The following is a 17,551-nucleotide window of genomic DNA, read 5'->3' on the forward strand; positions in this document are numbered from 1 at the left end:
TGTGCTAGAGGATGCAAAATAGTTCATGTTCGTTTGTTGGCAGAATAAGAAGTAGAATTATTAGTCAAGTGGTAGTCGGGTTAAACCTTGAAGCTTGCAGAAATGCAGGAGCTGAGAGGTCCCGGGTTCGACTACCAGGTGGGGCGATGATCACTTGGCCACTGCAGCTCCCGAAGAAGGTGGCTTACACGATCCATGTGATGGTGCGGGAATGCATGAGCCCGGGGGGATTCAATCCTCTCGTCATCAAAAAAAAAATATTAGAGCGAGTATCTAGTTAATGGTTAGAGGATGCAAAATAGTTCGTTGTTGTGTAGTTTGAGGCCGGTTAACTAGTTTGTAATAGTTATATTATATGTGTTGTGAAACGTGGAGGATGTCGTTGTGCAAGAATATTAAAGTGTTAACTCAGTGGATTTTGTTGTGAACCTTGGGTGCTGGGATAAGTAGGAATTAGTGGTATGTTGTTGGTTGAAGTAACATTGCTTGTGAATGTGGTTGCAGGTAATGTTATCGTAGGTGTTAGTGTTTAGGGGAGTGACTATTTGAATATTCTATGGTTGATAACTTCGAGGACGAAGTTAATTTTTATGGGGCGTGATTGTAATATTTCCTTTTAGTCATTACCCTAGTGTTGTGAATTGTGTTAGTTGGTTGTTAATTGGTATGTTGTTGGGTAAATGTTATTTTCTATGTTGGTGGGTGATTGTGACATTTGTGAGCGTTGGGAAAATTCTTGTCTCTTGTGGATTATTACTGTTTGTAATCGTGGACATTGGTGTGGTTCAAGAGGTAAACAGGGTTAGTGTCGATGTTGGGGAATAGAATGTATATAGTGAATTTTGAGGACGAAGTTCATTTCAAGGAGGGAAGATTGTAATACTCGTCAGTTTGTTAGGATACTCGATCGAGTGACCTCGATGTTGGGGAATAGAGTGTATATAGTGAATTTCGAGGACGAAGTTCATTTCAAGGGGGGAAGGTTGTAATACTCGTCAGTTTGTTAGGATACTCGATCGAGTGGGTGTATGGGGCACTCGATCGAGTAATCCTTTGTGTGAGCATAGATTTGATTTTGGAACAGTTTCACTCGATCGGGTAGTTAGGGTACTCAACCGAGTCCTTATGGATTCAGCTACGCATGATATCTCACCTATTTTGACTCGTGATTAATATCTTATTATTATTTATTATTTCCTATTCCTTTTAAATTGTTCAAAAACCTATATATATGCCTAAAAACTCCGATCCTAAACACTTTTGTTTCAAAATTCTAAACTCCTAATATCCAAAACACATATCAAGAGAGAGAGAGAGAGAGAATTGCTCTTCTAATTAATTTGAGGATTTCTTCTTGCATCTAACCTAATCTAATTCCTTAATGAGTAAGTTAAACTTTTACCTTCTTGATTTCAATTGTTCATTTTTCTTCTTTAGATTTCTATAATAATTCTTATTAGTGTAATTATGTCATAACCCTGAATTTTGGGGGAAATTGGGAAAAATCAATAGTTAGGGATTCTAAGTTGGTTAATTAGAATAATTAGTAATTGTGTATGTGATTATTGATTGTAGGGGAAAGATTGATAAAGGATCGATATTAATTGTTCTTTTATTTTGTTTGGATTGTTATTCAAGTAAGCATAACTCCTTACTCACTCTTGGGATATTTGTGTATACTGTCTTGTACTGGTAACAGTTTCTTAATGGTTGTGGTCTCTATGTTGTGTTGTGTATGTGGTGATATGGGAATTATGACATCGGAATTATGATATTAGAAATTATGATATTAGAATTATGATTGTTGGCTCTGCGGGCCAGAGTATGCGCGCGATGCTCTTTATGCTTTATTGTGAGGATCGCCTTGGGAGGTTGATCCTGGCTCCAGTTGATCATGGATGTCGCTTCATTATTCTCTTCTCTTAAGGACCTGCCCTTTGAAGAATGTGCACATTCAGACTTGGGGATGATTAAAGTGAGAAATTAGATAATACCGTTAAATCGGTCTGTATGATGATATAAATGCCGTTAATTAGGTATGTGATAATGCCGTTGGTCGGCCCGTGATAATGAGTTTTTAGTAATGCCTTTGATCAGTCCGTTGTTCAAATTGCTTATACCGTCACCACTCCTGAGGTTTCTTATTTATGTTTATGCAGTATGGTGCGTGATCAGAATGGAGCGTATAACAGCTGCCTCCAGGAGCATATAACAACTTCCTCCCATTACCACACGGTCGCAGGGTTGCTCTGATACCACTTGTGTTACTGTGACACCCCGCGATAAAGCGGAAGGTAAAACCAATAAATACAAGCGAAAAATGTGAAAATTTTAAAACTTTTATTTATTAGATAAGGTTTAGCATGCGGGAGTCACTAAAATTAAACGGAGAAAAGTACGCAGAAATGAAATTAGGTTCATACAAATGTGATAGTCAAAAATGGGAAAAATATATCCCACGAATGATAAGACAAGAATAGGTGAGTTTAGCAAACGATAAATAAAGTCCAACGGTCAAGGTACTCGCTAGCTCACACATGTCTTCACCCCATATAAGCACCAACTAATACCTGTTATTCATGAAACATGAACGCACAGTCAATGGGGAGTAACTCAGGGTTCTCCCAGTCACATTACGTCAAAAGACATATAATAAGGAACTCAAATATGTAAATCATATAAGGCAATACAAATGACATGAACATCAATAATTAAACATGTCAATTAATGAGAGGGAAACAAGATAGATTAATATTAGCATATTAAAGACTCAACTACTCATAGGCGTAGGTAGATAAGATAAGAGAACAAATAAGAACATATGCATGACCACTTAATCACGAGCTCGATTTCTAATGAAATATTATAAATACAAATTATCCAAACCATGCAAGACCTTCACTACTTAATCAATATAATTTCCCTTGTAGGACGATAATAATGATCACAATGACTCAGTCCTAGTCTAAATCTGGCCAGACTCTCGGGACAGAACGGTTGCCGATTCGACATGCGACACAACGGTCCGCATCCAAGACTCGATCGACAGAACGGAAGTCGAGTACCCACATTCGGCAGAATGGTCTGAACGGGGCGGAAGAAATGAGATAAGCAACTCCCGGCAGAACGGCACAAGAGTGGTGGAACCAATACTTGTCAGAACGATACAAGTAGGCGTAAAGATACGTCAAGCAATAAGGTATAGCATAATGTCATTTTCACAAGAATACGACTCAATTTAATTAAACAAGTAGAATAATTCACTCGTATTTGAAATACGATAAATAAATGAAAAAGAGTGAGTAATAATTCGTAAATGAAGTATTCTATGTCATTTCATACTTTTATAAAGAGAACAACCATTTTATTTCATATAACTAAGCCACTTGAACAAAATATAAACAAGCGGAAATGGACAATTTGCATTATGTAAAACATCAGATAAAACGTAAATAACCACATGTGAATCATTCATAAGCATACGCCATAATATAAGAATGACCCAACAACTACAAGGCATGTTCAAAGCTTAATATAGGACATAAGAAGGCATAGAACGAAGGAGGAAAGACGGTCGCGGACTGCACAAAAGACGAGCTGGACACACACGGATTAAGGCCGTGCTGCCCAGCCGGCCTGCTCACCCCTGCCCACTGCCCAGGCCATGGCCTGGCCACTGCCCGTAACAGAGCTGGCAGCCCTTGCACAAAAAGGATGTAGCATAGCAGCATGCAGTACATCGCACGTAGCATAGCCCCTCTTTGTCCAACCGACTTAGGACGGTTTCCTAGGCCAAACCAAGACGGATTTCACCCATACAAAAGACCCAATCCCAACATGTACATGTGCTTGAGATAATAGCAAGAAAATTGACTCCATTTAGCATAAAGAAACCCGTCAAAACAGCCTGCAAAAACTGCTCAACAAATTCTATTTTCACGGTTTAAGAAGTTCATTTGTGACCGTCTTAAGACGAAATTTTAAGAATGAAAAGGGTGAAATTTCTCACATAAAACCAACCCATTAGAAACATGGATATACATATGAGACGAAAATCAACTAATTGGCTCAAATAATCCGTGGAATCGACTCAAAAACAGTCCACAAAAGTCATCCATCACCAACTTCTATACATGATTTTTCTAGTAATTTATGAGGCCGTCTTAAGAAAATTTTTTAAGCACGTTACAAGGCGGAATTCATACAAACAAAATACTATATTCATTCATGTATATGCACACAAGACATGAGATATTAAATTGACTCGAACTAACAACAATTTCAGCCCACAAATCGCGTCCAAAAATGTCCAAAACATCCCCATGGTCCCCAGTTTACATTCCAGTTTTGGGTCCGTCTTAAGACGAAATTTTCAGCATGAAAATGATAGTATTCATCCAAATAATTTACCCAACATAATTACCCACTTCACTATGAATCCAAAGGTACCAACTTTTCTCAAAAATGATAAGTAAAACTCGTATAAAACCGTTTCAAACGAAACCTACACGAACTCAGTCAAGAAGCAAACTTTATTTTATAAAGGCATAAGAACACATGTAAACACATATAAATTTTAACATAATTTCGAGTAATCCCATCACGGTTACCTTGAATGCTCTTCAATCCTCGAGTGTGTCATCCACAATGTAAGAATCTCAGTCCGGGTCTTCAAGTTCTTCACCTAGCACACGAAAAGGACACGGTTTTCAACTCAACCGTGAAGTTTATAAGATGGTTCAACACGAAAATCTTACAAGACCGCAACTTTCTTACCTAGAATGATGGAGGAAAAAAAGGGGAAGAATTTGGCGCAAGAATTACGGAAATTGGTCGAGAAACGAAGGAGAAATCTTGATTTTTAAGTTTGAAGGGGTGTGTTCATGAAGGATTTTGGGTGTGTCGATACTCAGGGAAGCAAAGGAGTTTGATTTATTTATTTTTTTGTTTTTCCAAAATGTAAGGGGAGGTAGTGATAGGTTGTGACTGGAGAGAATAAAATAATAAGGGTAGGTGGTGTGGTTGGTCCGAATTAATCTAGTCTCACAAGAGAAATGTGACGGTCTTTTACTAGACGAAAATATTATTATTATTATCACTATTGTTACTATCCACTAAAAATATATATATTTTTATATAAATTGAGTCTTAAAAATACACTTTTATAAAAATTATGCTTAAAATGTAATTAATTAAATTAAGTAATTTAAAAATATTTTAAAGTCATTATACGAAAAGAGCGGGTCTTACAATCACCCCATCTTTTAAAAAGTTTCGTCCTCGAAACTTGAAGGTAGAAAAAGAAAAGTAATAAAGATAAAGTCAGACTCTTCGAAATCGATTACCAAAGCATTTACAGAAATCCAAAATCGAAAATCTTCCAAAAACATTTTTGGAGAGTGTTTAAAAGCTAAGTCTCCTTCATGGAACGAAATTGCTCTTGCCGTGCACACAAGAGCGCTAAATTTCCAAATCAAAGACAAGCTCAATCATAAAATCATTCGCCGATAAGCGTAGAACAAGTTATTAGACGTCTTTAATAACGAGTCCTAACATCCCATCAACGTTAAAAACGAATGAAAATGATAATCCATTTACATTTTCTTTTGCAAAAGCCAAATGAAAAATAAAAGATTCATTTTTAAAATCTAAAAGGAGTCAAGTTCTTGAAAATATAACATTAAACTTTGACAAAGAATCATAAATAAATCAAAGTTAGTTAGAAACCGAGCAAAATTAAAGCAACTCGAGTATAGAAATCAAAAATCACGATAAAGAAGTCTACACTCGACGAACAAAAAGGGAACTAAATCGAACATTCATTTTCAAACCTTTAAAATGGGTAAAGTTTTGCAAGAGTGATGCAAAATTTTAGCAATGAACCCAAGAGGGTAATTCAAAGTGGTTAGAAAATGCTCAAAAAGGGAAATCAACTTAGGCATCACAAATATGAATCACGATAATGGAATCTAAACTCAACAAATGAAAGGACTAAGTCGGACTCTTAGGGGTAAGAGTTGAAGTAAGGTCAACAAGGAGGTGAAGAATCATAGAGTTTATATAAGCCTCAAGATCCAAAACCAAAGAAGAGGCACAACGAAAAGAGTTGAAGGGGCATGAACGAAAGAGCTTATGGTCAAGGGGGGTAAGCATCAACGGTGAAAAATAAGGTAAAGTTGATCAAGAATGGATAAACACACCCGTAAAGATCTCGGGATGAGCGGCGGCTTCGACTTGACTCATGACATAGATGGTACCTTTTGGCTTAGCTTTTGGAGCATGAGTAGGAGTAGGAGCATTCTTCCTTTCGGGGCACTCATTGTAGCGATGTCCGGGATTCTTACACTGATAACAAGTCAAGGGTTTATTGTAGCATTCAACTCCCGGGTGTAAAGCTTGCTTACAACCGAAGCATATGTGGGACTTCTCAACATTGAGGTTGTTGTTGTTTGGTCGGGAAACTTTTCCACTTGGCTCTTGCACTCTTGGCTCTTGATCTCTTGGTAGGGACCTCTTCTTGTTAGCAAAGTCCGACGAAGATGAGGACACAAAGGGTCTCTTGCCATGGAAGTTAGGGTGATAAGAATTAGAGAAGGAACGAGGCTTAGAATCATCTTCAATAGCCTTCAAGGAATTCTCGGCCCAAAGAGAATCATAATAGACCGCCACAAAGGTCATGGAGTCTCTTCTCACCATACTTTCCAACTTGGGATTCAACTTGCTCCGGTAGAAGTAGACACGCTCATCTTCATTTTTCACTAATCTTGAAGCATAATGAGCAAAATCAATGAACCTGTCGGTGAAAGCTTGAACGGATAGTCCTCCTTGCTTGAAATCGATGAACTCCTTCAATCTTTGTTGCTTGAGTTCCTTAGGGTAGAAACGAGTTTCCACAAAAGACTTGAAGCGGTTCCAATCAAAGGTAGGATCTTGAGTGACGGTAGCACTAGTCAAAGTCCACCACATATCGGCTTCTTTCACAAGGAAATGAGAGGCTAACTTCACCTTGTCTCTCTCTTGGACATCATAAAGAGAGAGATTCTTTTCCATGCACGAAACCATTCCGAAAGCTCAATAGGATCCACTTCACCACCATAGGTCCTAGCTTTGTTTCTTGCTAATTGGCTTACAATCCAAGCAAAACTTCCTTGACAATCTCCTACTTGTGAAGAGGAATTGACATTCACATTGACATTGGCATCTTGTTGATTTTGGAGAATTTGAGTAAGGGCTTGCATGATAGTATTCTCCACATTTGTTGGTCGCACCATCTTCTCAAGACACCAAATAAATCAAATAAGTTAGCACCTAACAAATAGCATATACAAAAAGACTACCAACTTAGGTCCTTAGTTCTACGCATCTCTCATTTATTATTCAAGGTCAAGTTCAAGTTTAAGTTTGGGGTACACGTGTGTGCGTCGGGAGCAACGTTGGCTCTGATACCAACTGTGACACTCCGCGATAAAGCGGAAGGTAAAACCAATAAATACAAGCCGAAAATATAAAAATTTTAAAACTTTTATTTATTAGATAAGGTTTAGCATGCGGGAGTCACTAAAATTCAACGGAGAAAAGTACGCGGAAATGAAACTAGGTTCATACAAACGTGATAGTAAAAAATGGGGAAAATATATCCCACGAATGATAAGACAAGAATAGATGAGTTTAGCAAACGATAAATAAAGTCCAACGGTCAAGGTACTCGCTAGCTCACACATGTCTTCACCCCATATAAGCACCAACTAATACCTGTTATTCATGAAACATGAACGCACAGTCAATGGGGAGTAACTCAGGGTTCTCCCAGTCACATTACGTCAAAAGACATATAATAAGGAACTCAAATATGTAAATCATATAAGGCAATACAAATGACATGAACATCAAAAGATCTATAATTAAACATGTCAATTAAATGAGAAGGAAACAAGATATATCAATATTAGCGTATTAAAGACTCAACTATTCATAGGCGTAGGTAGATAAGATAAGAGAACAAATAAGAACATAGACATGACCACTTAATCACGAGCTCGAATTCTAATGAAATATGACAAATGCAAATTATCCAAACCATGTAAGACCTTCACTATTCAATCAATATAATTCCCTTGGTAGGACGATAATAATGATCACAATGACTCAGTCCTAGTCTAAATCTGGCCAGACTCTCGGGATAGAAAGGTTTCTGATTCGACATGCGGCAGAACGGTCCGAAAGGGGCGGAAGAAATGAGATAACCAACTCTCGGCAGAACGGCACAAGAGTGGTGCAACCAATACTTGGCAGAACGGCACAAGTAGGCGTAAAGATACGTCAAGTAATAAGATATAGCATAATGGCATTTTCACAAGAATACGACTCAATGTAATTAAACAAGTAGAATAATTCACTCGTATTTGAAATACGATAAATAAATGAAAAAGAGCGAGTCATAATTTGTAAATGAAGTATTCTACGTCATTTCATACTTTTATAACGAGGACAACCATTTTATTTCATATAACTAAGCCACTTGAACAAAATATAAACAAGCGGAAATGAGCAATTTGCATTATGTAAAACATGAGATGAAACGTAAATAACCACATGTAAATCATTCATAAGCATACGCCATAATATAAGAGTGACCCAACAACTGCAAGGCATGTTCAAAGCTTAATATAGGACATAAGAAGGCATAAAACGAAGGAGGAAAGACGGTCGCAGACTGCACAAAAGACGAGCTGGACAAACACGGATTAAGGTCGTGCTGCCCAGCCGGCTTGCTCACCGCTGCCCACTGCCCAGGCCATGGCCTGGCCACTGCCTGTAACACAGCTGGCAGCCCCTGCACAAAAAGGACGCAGTATAGTAGCATGCAGTACACAATAGCATGCAGTAGAAAACACACACAAAAAAACACAGCATGCCCCTCTTTGTCCAACCGTCTTAGGACGGTCTCCTAGGCCAAACCAAGCCGGATTTCACCCGTACAAAAGACCTAATCCCAACATGTACATGTACTTGAGACAATAGTAAGAAAATTGGCTCCATTTAGCATAAAGAAACCCGTCAAAACAGCCCGCAAAAACTGCTCAACAAAGTCCATTTTCACGGTTTAAGAAGTTCATTTGTGACCGTCTTAAGACGAAATTTTAAGCATGAAAAGGGTGAAATTTCTCCCATACAACCAACCCATTACAAAAATGGATATACATATGAGACGGAAATCAACTAATTGGCTCAAATCATCCGTGGAATTGACTCAAAAACAGTCCACAAAAGTCATCCATCACCAACTTCTATACATGATTTTTCTAGAAATTTATGAGGCCGTCTTAAGACAAGTTTTTAAGCACGTTACAAGGCGGAATTCATCCAAACAAAAGACTATATTCATTCATGTATATGCACACAAGACATGAGCTATCAAATTGAGTCGAACCAACAACAATTTCAGCCCACAAATCGCGTCCAAAAACGTCCAAAACAGCCCCATGGTCCACGGTTTAAATTCCAGTTTTAGGTCCGTCTTAAGACGAAAGTTTAAGCATGAAAATGATAGTATTCATCCAAATAAATTACCCACTCCCCCTTGAATCCAAAGGTATCAAATGTTCTCGAAATAGATAAGTAAAACTCGGATAAAACCGTCTCAAACGAAACTTACACGAATTCAGTCAAGAAGCAAACTTTATTTTATAAAGGCATAAGAACACATGTAAACACATATAAATTTCAACATAATGTCGATTTATCCCATCACCGTTACCTTGAATGCTCTTCAATCCTCGAGTGTGCAGTCCACAATGTAAGAATCTCCGTCCGAGTCTTCAAGTTCTTCACCTAGCACACGAAAAGGACACGATTTTCAGCTAAAACCGTGATGTTTATAAGATGGGTCAACACGAAAATCTTACAAGTCCGCAAATTTCTTACCTAGAATGATGGAGGAAGAAAAGAGGAAGAATTTGGCGTAAGAATTACGGAATTTGGTCGAGAAACGAAGGAGAAATCTTGATTTTTTAAGTTTGAAGGGGTGTGTTCATGGAGGATTTTGGGTGTGTCGATACTCAAGGAAGCAAAAGGAGATTTTTTTGTTTTTTCAAAATGTAAGGGGAGGTAGTGATAGGTTGTGAGTCGAGAGAATAAAATAATAAGGGTAGGTGGTGTGTTGTCGATTTGTGGTTGGTCCGAATTAATCTAGTCTCACAAGAGAAATGTGACGGTCTTTTACTAGACGGAATTATTATTATTATTATTATTATTATTATTATTACTATTATTATTATTATTATTATTATTATTATTATTATTATTATTATTATTATTATTATTATTATTATTATTATTATTATTATCACTATTGTTACTATCCGACTATATATATATATATATATATATATATATATATATATATATATATATATAAGCCTTAAAAATACAGTTTTATAAAAATTATGCTTAAAATATAATTAATTAAATTAAGTAATTTAAAAATATTTTAAAGCCATTATACGAAAAGAGCGGGTGTTACAGATTCCCTCCAAATTTCAATTGTACTTGGATATTCCCTCATTTATTCAATATATACTTTCTTCTTCATCTTTACGTTCAACTTCATTATTTCTTTGTAAACTTGTTCTCTTTTTACCTAATACTAACCTTCATCATACCAATTCTTCGCAATAACAATAACAAACCATCGCTAAAAAAGTCAGAAGTCCGAATATGGAATCCTAACTACACATCAAACATCAAGGAATGTTTTGTGTAACCTTTATAATATTGACTCTAAGTTGTGTGGTTTATATAATAAAAGTATATAAAACTATAATAAAACAACAAATAAAATTAAAATCGATAACTCGCGTAGTTTAGAGAGAGATGGGGAGCCTAATCGTCCTTGAAATAGCATAACAATAATTAAGGTAAAGAAGTAGAGAAAGGAGAAGTCATACTCCATTGATTGTTTGGCAAGAAAGAGTCGTCTAAAAGAGAATGATGGAAGTGAGTAAATTTTAAATTTATGTTAGCATTCACTAATTAGAAGTATAAATTAGGAGTTGCAGATTAAAGAGTGGAAAGACAAAAAAAAAAAAAAAAAAAAAAAAAAAAAAAAGAGAAACTCAATTGTCATACGATTATATCAGTGACTGATGGAAGTTTTGAATTTTTTTGGACAAAAAAACTGGTTTTGGTAGTTTTTAAACACATATGCTAGAGTTTGACTTTGGATTGGATCCAGTTTGTCCAGAGGTCTTAGGAGGTGTACCAGAAGGTACCGGCCTTTGTTCAGGAGCGGTTAAGGCCTGTTTGCTCGTTCCGTTGGCACTTAGAGACGTCGATGGAGCCGGTGTGGTACTTAGGAGAGCGTCTAGCGCGTCAGTAATGGCACTTTCGTGGTACCTGTCGACCCTCCTCGGGTTCAAGCAGTCGACACTTGCTAAGTAGAGGAGAAACTCCACGGTCACGAAGGTGAGGAGTTACTGCGGAGGGAGAAGCCGTACTAGCCCTTCCTCAAGACGAGGTTGGCCTGGTTTCCGATCGAGGTATGACAACATTTCCCTTTTGTCGTTTTTAAACGTCAGGCAGTATATTTGTTGATGTAACGGCTTTGCAGGGTGTTGACCACTTGATGAGGATGCAACCCCCAGACTTCCCGACACAAGCTACCTACCTCGGGTCGAGTGAAGAGTTTAGAATCCGAGTTTTGTACTAAAGTTTTCGAGTTTTGTTTTAAAGGATCTGAGCTATACTGTAAATTTTATAAATTCACGCACTTAAACATACAAAAAATAAACTTTTGAAAAGCCCAGAAAAATTACACATAAGCTCGGATAATTGTATAGTTTGCAATGCTTATTATACAACTAGAGGTATAGTAGTATTTGTTGTGTTTGACAAAACATATGATGCTCAGTAGAATTTGGAGCATTCCAAAATCGAAAGAAGGCAACATAAGCTTTAATTTCTTTCGAAAAAAAGCGTTTGACGGGAAGCACAACATGAACCAATGAAGAAAGGTTATGGTCACCGTTGTTGACCCTAAATCTTAATGAATATGTTTTGAAGATTGTCAATTGTTTTATTTCCAAGTATTATTTATTCTTTAATGAGCTTGATATGTTTTGTATTGTATAATGTTTAGGTATCAAACCCTTGGAATCAAAGGAAGTACAAAGACGATGAGCAAAGTCAAAGGAAGACTTAAGAAGTCGTCATGAAGGCCAATATTGAAGATTAGGACTTATATTTGTAAAAATCGGTTTTAGAACTATGCAAAAGAACGATACAACAATGAGGTTAATGTGACGCTAGTTGTGGTATGTGTAACCTCAGCTTGAGATTAATGTAACCACACTTGAGGTCACAATGACCTCAGAGTCTGGGAAACTCAGTGTTCCCCGCCTGTCGGATATCCCCCGCCCTCTTCCTCTCACCACCTTCCACATCCCTTGTGAGACAGAGATTAGGGCCAGCCTTTTCTCCCTTGGCTCCAACAAATCCCCGGGGCCGGGTGGCTACCATGCCGGGTTTTTTAAAAAATGTTGGCCAATCATTAAATCTGATATTGTCCCCTTCTTACAAAACATCTTCACCAACAAACGCATCCCCCCAGATATAAATGGTACCTCTATCTCCCTTATCCCTAAGATACCCTCCCCTCAAACTATCTCTAACTTCCGCCCTATCAGCCTTTGCAATACCACCTATAAGTTGGTGACAAAAATCATTGTTAACCGTCTTAAGCCCTTTATGACTGATATCATCTCTCCTAACCAAGGGAGTTTTATCCCTGGAAGGGGCACGGATACTAACTATGTAGTTGCCTCTGAAATCCTCCACTCCATGCACACATCTAAAAGCAAAGTTGGATGGTTCGCTCTTAAGCTTGATCTTGAGAAAGCCTTCGATTGCCTGGAATGGGATTTTATTAGGACGTTCCTCTTTAAGGCTCGTATTGGTAGTGACACCATTGCCCTCATCATGAGTTGAATTTCTACTTCTTCCCCCCACGTCGTCTTTAATGGATGCCACTCTCCCTGTTTTCTTCCCTCTAGAGGTCTGAGACAGGGAGACCCCCTCTCTTCCTACCTCTTCATCATCTGCATGGAAGCTCTTTTCACCCTTATTCATCATGCTTACCTGGATGGAGATTGGACCCCCTTTCCCATCGGGAAGGGTGGTGCCACTTTCCCCCACCTCCTTTTTGCCGATGATATCATCCTTTTTGGCAGAGCCTTCGAGGAAAACGTGTGCGCCCTTCAGGATACTCTTCTCTCTTTCTGCTCCTCTTCGGGCCAAAAAATTAACTGTCTTAAGAGTAAAATTATCTTCTCTAAACACACCCCTCCTTCTGATATTGCCCTCTTCGAAACCTCTTTTAGTATCAAGACCACTAGAAACCTTGGAATCTACCTTAGTTTCCCTCTCACCCCCGAAAAGCCGAAGAAGGCTTACCTTCACCACATCATCGACTCCATCCAGACCAAGCTTGCTTCTTGGCAAGCCCGGTTCCTGACTCGTGCGGAAAGATTGTGCCTTATCAAATCCACCCTCAATGCTATCCCCTCCAACTCCATGCAATGTATCCGCCTCCCCTCCTCTATTCTCCTTGATATTGATAAAATCACACGTTCCTTCCTTTGGTCTGGCCACTCTTCTAAGAAACTTCATCTCTCCAACTGGAATTTAGTCACCCAACCTCTTGCTACTGGGGGTCTTGGCATCAAAGCCTCCCGTCCCCTCAATGATGCCCTCTCTACTAAACTTAGCTGGAATCTTCTCTTCAACAAATCTTCTTTGGCACATAGTGCCATTAAAAGTAAATACCTGCACCACTCTCCCTCTCCCTTCCATATGGGCTCCCATATCTGAAAAAATGTGGGACTCGGGTGGTCTATTCTTAAGTAGCATCTGACGTGATCCATTGGTGATGGCTCCTCTATTTGTCTTTGGGATGACCCCTGGTCTCCTTTAGGGCCCATTAGGAGTGTCATCTCTGGCCCACTTAGCTTGAGCTCCAGGAATGCGAAGCTTAGCACACTTATTCATAATGGAGAATGGTCCTTTAACTCTCTTGACTTCATCCTCCCTGACCATGTGATCACTACCATTCTTAGCATACCTCTCCCTTCCACCCAGAAATCTGATTTTATCACTACCTCCCTCGCCCCCAAAAATAAATTCTCTGTTGGAACCACCTATTCCTTCCTTCTGGACACCTCTCCCTCTCTCCCTCTTTTCTCTCCCGACCTTTTTTTGGCTTTGGGACATCCCCTCCATGCCAAAAGTCAAAGCTTTCATGTGGCTTGCTTGGTGGGATAAACTCCCGCATAACTTCACCCTCCATACTCGATCCATTATTCCCTCACCTAGGTGTACCCTTTGTGCCAGCCCTTCCCTCCCTGAGTCTATCCTCCACGCCCTCTGTGATTGTGACCTTGCAGCTGCTACTTGGTCCCATTTCAATGTAAATCAATCCTTCTTCCTTCTTGATCTCCAATCTTGGATTTTTGAGAACTGTACTGCGAGCGGTAAGTGGCCCACCTTCTTCTCCTCCATTGTGTGGCGTCTTTGGGGAAGACGTTGTGATACTATCTACTCTCTTACCCCTTCCCCCGCTCTTTTGCTGTTCTACAGCTCTATTACTTCCCAGACTGTCTCTTGGGGTGCTGCCAACACGTGCTCCCTTCCAACCGCCCCCCTTAGCTCACCTGTCTCTGCCTTTCGCTTCCCTTGTAGCTGCCCCCCCCCCCCCCCCGCCGCAACATTGGTGTAAGATCAATGTAGATGCGGCCTTCTCCCCCTCCTCCTCGGTCACTTGTTTTGGGTGTGTTGTTAGGGGCTCTTTTGGCTCTTGGGTTCATGGGTGGTCCATCCGGTGCTTTGCTACTACCCCCTTTATTAGTGAGGTCCTTGCTATTAGAGAAGGGATCCGTTTTGCCATTTTATCCACTGATAATTTTGTGATTGCATCTGACTGTATTAATGTTGTAAATGCTATTTTGAGCTCGGACCATCCATGCGGTCCCTTTGCTAACATCATCATTGAGTGTAGGGAACTTTTAAAAGCTTCATCAAGATTGGAGCTTGTGTTTGAGAAGAGATCGACTAATAAGGTTGCGGATCCACCTGCTAAATTCTCCGCGGCGGACGCAAGCCTTTCTAATGGATGTTTTGTTTGGGAACATGCCCCTTCTTTTGTTACGAATTTATATATTCTTGACTTCTTAGAGGCTTGCACGCCTCTTAACCCCGACCCCGCTCCATGATGTACTTGAACTCTTTGCGACATTTTTTAATCTAATGTTCATTTCGACCAAAAAAAAAAAAATGACCTCAGAGTCTCAGACCTATTGTAACCCGAAAACGATTTAATGTATCTAAAAACTTTTAGTTTTTATTTTTGAACGAAATTATTATTTAAAAACCTAAAATACCTTTTTTTTTTTTTTCTGAAAATTGGATTTCTATTTGGATTTGGAAAATTATCTTCTACATCTTTTAGGAAAATATTTCTTATTATCTTATTTAACAAAATATAGAAAAATCTTTTAATACAAGATGAAAGGAGTCAGTTTCCTTATTCACATTTAATTCCTTATCCTTTTAGATATTCTATATCTTTACAAACTTGGAAAATATTTTTATTTTTCTTACTCAAATCCAACCGAAATTTAGGAATATAATTTTTATAACTTTTGGTTATCTTATTTCTATAAAATAAAGAAAAATTATTTCTTTCTTATTTGTTTTTTGGCCGAAAATATTTAAGAAAAATATCTTTTATTATTTTATAGAAACCGAATTATGGAGTGTGTAGCAAATTTTCTATTAGGTGTGTAAGAGTAGAATTTGTTATCTAGTCAATTACCTTAATTGCTCTTAATTATAAATACTACTCTACACATCCCATAATTGAACAAGACTTTCGAGCATTAATAATTTTGTCTTTTGCAAATTATTTCCAACTGTTTTTGCAAATAAATTTTCGAAAGTTGAGTCCTTTCAAACTTGTACTTTTGTTGTCGATTTCATATCTTTAAAAGTGCATAGTTTTATCAATCCTCTCTAGACAATTTAATTGTATTCATACTATTTAGAGTCGATTGTAATACATAGACAAGTACAAATAAGAGCTTAAAATTCTTCTTCGCGTGAGCTTAACATCTCACTCCACCATAGGCTTAACATCTTACACACGAGGGCTAAACATCCCTCACAACCGAGAGCTTGACATCTCTCAAACGCCGAAGGCTTAACATCCCTTAAATAGCACAATTAAAGTTAGTCGTGGTTGTAAGTCGATAATTATAAGTTAGGCCGAATTAGGTGCTCTTGGTAATCGATTAATAAAAGAAGGGGTGAACGTAACCTTTTCAATTGTGACAAACCCACGTAAACATCTTATGTTAGTTACTTTACGTACTTTTATCATTTATCGTTCATTATCTAGTTTAATCAATATATTTTATTAGTTTGTAGTTAATTAATAAGTTACAAAAATAGTTATCAACAAAAAAAAACTCTCTCTCTTCCCCTCTTCTCTCTAAAAAAACCCTAGCCTTCATCAATCAAATTTGGGGCTTCCATCGACTATTGATCGATGGTAAGCCCCCAAAAAGCTTTATTTATCAATTTTTAGTATGAAATTTATGAATTAATCAATAAAAGTCTCCCTCTTGGTGAGATCCGTTTGTATGTCTCTATTTTCGGAGTTTTTTCAGTCCTTGTTTTTCTAGGTTTTAGTTCTATTGGAAATATAGATAAGAGCGCTCATATGGTGAAGATGCAGAAGATCGGTTTCATAATAGATCGTTATATGGTGTTACATATGTTGTCAATTTTTTGGTTGCACTCAATTTGGTCAGATGAAATCGTCTCTCGTCAAGGCTCAAGATCCTATGATCCTCTTGTGAAAAGCTGTTTGCGGCGATATGATAGAGGACGTGCTTTGGAGCAATTCAAGTTTACAGATCTTTCTTTGAACAAGATTTTATTTCATTTGGTTCTAATCGAGTTGTATCCATTCAAATTTGTCACATGTTGTAGATGTCGTATGACTATTTATTAATGAATTGATCCTTTCTTTCAAAAAACAAATAAGTTACAAAGAATAAAGTATACACATATTAATTAAATTTTAAAAGGTACATACTCTATTCAACACACACACCCCCCCCCCCAGCGTTCCGAAGGGATGTCTTAAAAGGATCATTAGGTATTTTTAATATAACGGAAGACAACATATATCCGACCCTCTTACCTTTTGTTGACTTGCGATTTTGTTTCACTGGAATAAAGTAAATGCCAATAATACAAAGTAATAAATTGTCCCAAAAAAAACTAAAATTATGTCGAAAATATAGTAGATTATCAGAGTTTGCACCTTGCAAGAAAGATGATTATGTTTTACAAATATGATACAAAAAGCTTGGCAATGTGTTAAAGCTCTTCCTTTAAGCCTACAAATCAACTAAAAAAAGAAACTCTAAATCTAACTTCTATATACATGTTCAAAACACTAAAAAAAAGAAGCATGGAGCAGAAAACAACAATC

General features: G+C 37.8%; 1 long non-coding RNA gene across 1 annotated transcript; it reads right to left on the reverse strand.

Annotated features, from left to right (window-relative positions):
* Positions 1-2,401: 2,401 nt before the first annotated feature.
* On the reverse strand, positions 2,402-4,928 carry LOC141640162 (uncharacterized). Its single transcript, XR_012542886.1, has 3 exons — positions 4,777-4,928; positions 4,611-4,684; positions 2,402-2,570 (listed from the first exon to the last, which is right to left on the reverse strand). It is a non-coding gene; the product is annotated as an uncharacterized LOC141640162 (long non-coding RNA).
* Between the last annotated feature and the right edge of the window lie 12,623 nt (positions 4,929-17,551).

The sequence above is a fragment of the Silene latifolia genome, unplaced genomic scaffold (genome assembly GCF_048544455.1).
Source record: "Silene latifolia isolate original U9 population unplaced genomic scaffold, ASM4854445v1 scaffold_73, whole genome shotgun sequence".
Taxonomy (NCBI): Eukaryota; Viridiplantae; Streptophyta; class Magnoliopsida; order Caryophyllales; family Caryophyllaceae; genus Silene; species Silene latifolia.